This window comes from Homarus americanus, unplaced genomic scaffold (genome assembly GCF_018991925.1).
Source record: "Homarus americanus isolate GMGI-L3 unplaced genomic scaffold, GMGI_Hamer_2.0 scaffold32583, whole genome shotgun sequence".
Classification (NCBI taxonomy): domain Eukaryota; kingdom Metazoa; phylum Arthropoda; class Malacostraca; order Decapoda; family Nephropidae; genus Homarus; species Homarus americanus.
The window spans coordinates 34,521,407-34,527,621 of record NW_024713129.1 but is presented as its reverse complement, the minus strand read 5'-3'; the positions used below and the strand labels follow the sequence as shown (position 1 = coordinate 34,527,621).

Here is a 6,215-nt window from a genome sequence, read left to right as displayed (position 1 = left end):
ATTATTATTATTATTATATTATTATTATTATTATTATTATTATTATTATTATTATTATTATTATTATTATTATTATTATTATTATTATTTATTATTATTATTATTATTATTATTATTATTATTATTATTATTATTATTCATTATTATTATTATTATTATTATTATTATTATTATTATTATTATTATTATTATTATTATTATTATTATTATTATAATTATTACTATTATTATTATTACATTTTCGCCCCCCAGGCCCCGATGTGGGTCAGTGACCTGTGCCCGGGTGGGTCTAATCCCCATAAAAAAAAATAAAAAATAAATAAAATAAATAAAAAAAAACACCCATCTCTCCATCACACGGTCATGACTATGTGAGACGCCGCTGTACGGCGTAGTTTCTCAGGCCCCGTAAGGCGTAGTTTCTCAGACCCTGTACGACGTATTTTCTCAGGCCCTGTACGACATAGTTTCTCAGGCCCTGTACGACGTAGTTTCTCAGGCCCTGTACGACGTAGTTTCTCAGGCCCTGTACGACGTAGTTTCTCAGGCCCTGTACGACGTAGTTTCTCAGAGCCGCTATTATAGATTCCATGTGTCGAACACAGGGTTATGACTGCAAGGCGTCACATAACCGCGAGGCGTCACGAAAAAGTGTCAGCTGTGTATTGTAGATGATGTACGGACCAAGCAGGGATCTGTTTGTGACACTGAGCTCATTGGTGAATCTTCAGACTTTTATTTGAATGTAAATCCGGAGTTAAATGAGGAAAAGGTAGATGAGCTAATTAACCTAAAGACTGAGTTTACTGATGTTTTCTCAGATGTTCCAGGCAAAACACAAACTGTCATTCATTATATTAAGTTAACTACTGACATGCCTATACACAAGAAGCCATATCCTGTCCCTCATAATTTGTTAAAAGCCTTTAACAAGGAAGTAGACATAATGTTAGAATTAGGTGTGATAGAACCATCTGACTCACTATTGTTCACCAGTTGTTCTTCTTAAAAAGACAGATAACAGCTTAAGAGTTTGCATAGATTTTAGATGTTTAAACTATGTGACTGATGCTGAGCCTATGCGTACTATTGATGAGTCTTTGGGAAACTTTGCAAATGGCAGATATTTCACCGAGATAGACATGTGTAAAGGTGAATGGCAAGTAGAATTGTCGGAGAACTCTAAAGTCTGTACAGCTTTTGCTACCCATCCTGGTCTGATGCAATTTCGGCGTATGCCCTTTGGATTAAAATCTGCTTGTGCTGCCTTCATAAAACTGATGAGAAAGGTGATTTTTAGATTGAGGAACACTGAATGTTATTTGACAATGCATTCGTTCACAATTCAAATTGGAATGAACACTTGTAAGATCTCAGAGTTATGTGCGAGGTTACGCAAAAATGGTTTGACAGCGGGTCCCAAGGAGTGTTTCTTTGCTTATTCAAAAATTAATTATTTGGAATTTTCCCTTGGGAACAATTAACTGTCCCTGCGAGAGGATAAAATAAATGCTGTAATCCATATTCCTCTACAGTACAAAGACGCAAGAAGCAGTTTAGATTATTCCTGGGTTCAGCATCGTTCTGTAAGAGGAGTCAAACTCATGGCCCGCCGGCCAAATGTGGCCCTTGGAATGGTCAGGTGTGCCCCGCGGGGACGGTAAAATTTATCAGCCCGTGAAATTATGATAGAAATAGATATAAAGGAAAAAATTCCGAAACGATCTTTACATCATTGTGGCAATAATGAATTTATCTTGTTAATGCTAGTAATAACACTATTGTAAAGGGAAAATGCTTATAAATCGAAATAACTACAGAATTAGTAAACGAAGCCGTAGCCATTACTGGCATCTGAACAAAGTCAGCAGCCAAACGTTGCAACACCAGTCTAAACAGATGAGGAGAACTGGTGTACGCTGTTGGACCCTCTCCATTTCTTTGGAGAAATCGTGAGTTATACTTCGCTTTTTAATCATCCAATTGTCTATAGCTATTACTAACTATATTTAGAATTGATGTGCAGTCAATCCTTTGAAATGAAAAGAATATATAAGATCTGTAGGGAAACTTTGTACACATGACGGTCGCATCAAAACCGCTAACCACCGCCTCGCGCCAGGCTTCGCCGAGCCAGGTAAGGCAATGCTTGAAGCTGTAAACTTCAATCCTGCAAATATGTGATATAGCACTTGTGTTGGCCCTGAAGAGGGTAACTAAAATGAGAATTGGCCCTCAAAAGGTTTTGAGTTTGACACCACTGTGACTATAGGATATGTATTTCAAATTTTGCAGATATGGTAGCACCAGTGAATAGGATGCTAAAGAAATATAGTAGTAATGGACTAACTAGATTGGAGCTCAGAACAGATTTATAGTTTTAATGTTTTAAAGGACAAACTGTCAGATAAACCAATTTTATCTTTGCCTGATTATACTAAAGATTTCTACCTCAATACAGATACCTCAGATACAGGTTTAGGTGCTGTATTACTACTGATGGTTGAAGGAATTCTTATGCCAGTGTCATACGGCAGCAAGTCTCTCCTGGACCGGGAAAAGAGGTATGCCGTAATAGAGAGAGAGAGTGTGTCTCAGCATTGTCTGGGCAATTAATAAGTGCAAAAGCTACTTGTATGGAAGAGAATTTGTCCTACAGACTGATCAACAACCTCAAGCATACTTGAGAAACATGAAAAACCACAATTATAGACTGATGAGGTGGTCTTTAGCTTCGCAAGCTTACTCCTTCAGAATTGAGTATATAAAAGGCAATGATAAAATTGGTGCTGCTTTTTTTAGTCGATGCTCCTTATCTCCCTCAGACAAGCCACATTGAACTGTAATTTTCTAAAATTCTCAAGATTTTAGCTAATTCGGAGAACATTATAAGGGGTTTATATTCCAGTCCAATGATTGTTGGAACTGTGTTGTTCAGTGTTGGGTTTGTTCTCTGTATCTGAAGCAGGTGTTGTTCATGGGTAGTTCGTAAAGTCATAGTGCGGGGTGTAACGGTATGGCTGGTCACTTGGCTCCCTTCCTCTGACCCAGTTGGTCACCTGCTACCTCTTTTTTTTCATGGTCACGTTGGTGTGAACTGCCGCACTCCTCGCCTTGTAGGTCAGCATGCCAGCTAGGACACTGTCAGCCCTAGCCTCTGTGCTGTTCTTCCCGGGTCCATTATCAAGTACTTGTGCTGGTTAGGAGGATACGTGTACCCCTGTGAAGTTGTTGAGAAGACACATATTTACCACCTGTGCCGTGTTGATATACAAGACCCAACGCTTCACATCTAATGTCTAGACTCTAGACTTCCGACAGTTGTTACGACCGGCAGTTCGGCACTGACGACTCATTATCGTTTATGACCAACACCAATAAACCAAATGGATAATACAAGAGACTTAATTAGAAATGGAAACATGGATGCGATTACTACTCGGGAAAATGTTTGTATATCAGTTTTTCAAACAAAATCTGCAAGATGTAATGTGTATAAAGAAGTTAATCCGAGGATGGTAGCGCACTGTCTTTATAAAGACAAACAATTTATAAACGCGTTTCAGATAAATTCGTTCACTAGTTTCAGTCAGGTTACTCATTGGCGATCGAGATGGCCCTGGATCAGGCCTATTGTCTGTGTATCAAACGTCAAAAATGTAAGCTGTGGTAATTAAAGTATATTATCTATGTCTATTTCTATTGAGTATCTATTTGTGTGTCTGGAGAGGCCTTTACTACTTTCCTGTTACAGTATATTTTATGTTATTTCATTTAAAATGTTACAATTTACATATATACATAGATATTACATATTAATATATTTGTCTGTGAAATATGTGCATGATTTTTCTTTTAAAATACACTTGATCATCCATTATTTTATTATATCATAATATCCTTTCTACTAATCCACATACTGTACCTGTACAGTAAATATAATCTGACATTAGCATGATCACTGTATTCTTATCCTTATTACCTTATTATTACTACAGTTAATATTAAACATAAACGAATGCAGCAATAATTTGTTATTAACATTGCAGACTGTTTCGGGATAATTTAAAAATCATTCAATTATCTCTATGTAATGGAAGCAGAAGTAAAAGATATGTAATGTAACCTCACCACATCTTATACAACTATCATCTTATTTTAAGTTTAAAATTTTTAGTCTCTGATTTGTTGGTAGAGTTTCATGAATATACCTATATAAAACCTCTCTGGTGAGGATCCATAAATTTACATGTAATATTTTTCCCAATAAAAGACTATTTAAACAGAGGATACTTTTCTCCAACTGCTTGTTTAGTCCATGTCATTAATATATTGGCCCAGATTCACTAACGGGTTGCGAACATCGTAAGTACTTAAAAGTTCATAAACCCCTGTGGTGGTGATTCATTAAACATTTACGAAGTCCACAACTCGATTTAATATGGCTGACTTTCCTCCATAACTTACCCTATATATATATATATATATATATATATATATATATATATATATATATATATATATATATATATATATATATATATATATATATATATATATATATATATATATATGTAACCGGTCGGAATTGATGGAATTTTTTTCGCACTTGACTTGGGGTTTATTATTGTTATTAGATGGTATTTGCAGTGGAAACGCCCCTTGGAGAAAAAACCGAACCAGCACAAGAACACTTACATTTACTAACAAAAATGAATTCTCCGTGACCCGTGGAAGGATAGCATCTGTGATTGGAGTAAATGAGACGCACTGTAAAATTTAGACACTTATATTCCCTCCAACACTACAGACACACTCAAATAATGGTACACCAACATATGCACACCTCTTAACCTGAACTTAAAACACTACTCTGGGGAATAAAAGTTATACATGATATTGAAATTATTAGAAACTCAGAAAATGCCTCAATAGACAACAATAAATTCAAAGTATTAAGAATATGTTGGATGCACACATGAACAGGTCTTAAGGGCTTTCAACAAAATGATGTCAATCACTGAGAAAATGGTATAAAATTGAAGAAATTATTAATTCCACCAGGAATAGGCCTTCAGGGTACTCAACAAAATTATATTACCCCAACAGATACACACCTCCTAACCTAACTTAAACACTACTCTGGGGAACAAAGGTTATACCTGAGATTGAAATTAAAAAGGAATTTTAAATGCATTAAAGGAACTAAATCTCAGTATCACTTACAACAGAAAGGAGGAACCTCATCTGAAAAACAGTTCAAAATTACTTAAGAAATATTAAACTACGCGCAACGAGACAATATCAGCCACTGAAAAAATATGATCACTATTTCAAGAAGTTCCAATACCTGTAAAAACCTGCTCCTTAACTTAACACATAGATTCCACCTGCACCCGTAGTTATTTAAGGCACAACAAACAGGCACCCGCAGTTAAGGCACAACCAAGCCTTCTCAACCTTGGAAAATGTACCTCTAAGTCCCACTAGTCTCCTGGTCTCAGTGTGTGACCATTCATTCACTCAGCTGGCCTCATTTTACACTCAGTACATCCCTGAAACGGACGGGAGTGAGCCAATCAGACCTTGTTCAGTTGAGAGAAGCTTTAGCTTGAAGATATGTGATATTGTGCCCCGAGGTAGAAGAGATCTGGCGACCCCAGACGATCGTCAGTTGTGCACCCAGACAGCTGGTTTCACTTCAGAGATCCCTGGCTAACCCCGCTAACAAGTGACAAGCCTGCACTGATCGTTCAAACTGCAACAATCTGTAATCATCAATCATCAACGGCAGTCTAAAACGGCAGTCATCAATCGCAGTCATCACTCGCAGTCAAGTGGGTTCTGACGAAAACCTTGTTATACTGCAATGTCGCAACACAGGTGACTAGACCACGTGACCGTTTTGTCCTGTCTGACGCACAGACCATCCTCTTTGTTCGAACGCTGTCGTCTGACTAAGAAACAGCAAGGCTCGTGCTTTCCCAAGCCTAGGCCTACGTGACATATTTTCCGCCTAACTAATAACTTTCTTGGGACACACCGTAACATATTTAGGCTGAGAAACGATCTATAAAAATTTCAAATTTAATAATGTCATTTAATTTCATAATTCGCGTCCATATTAATTCGGTAAATTACATTTAATATAGTATAGGCCTAGTTCCAAAAGCTTTCACTACGTGTGGGAGCGCCAATCCCTCAGTTGACCTTGA

The 6,215-nt window shown here is 36.9% G+C and overlaps 1 long non-coding RNA gene across 1 annotated transcript; it reads left to right on the top strand.

Annotated features, from left to right (window-relative positions):
• The first annotated feature begins 1,896 nt into the window (after window positions 1–1,896).
• Window positions 1,897–3,696, top strand: LOC121871379. Its single transcript, XR_006089866.1, has 2 exons — window positions 1,897–1,952; window positions 3,121–3,696. It is a non-coding gene; the product is annotated as an uncharacterized LOC121871379 (long non-coding RNA).
• Window positions 3,697–6,215: the final 2,519 nt, after the last annotated feature.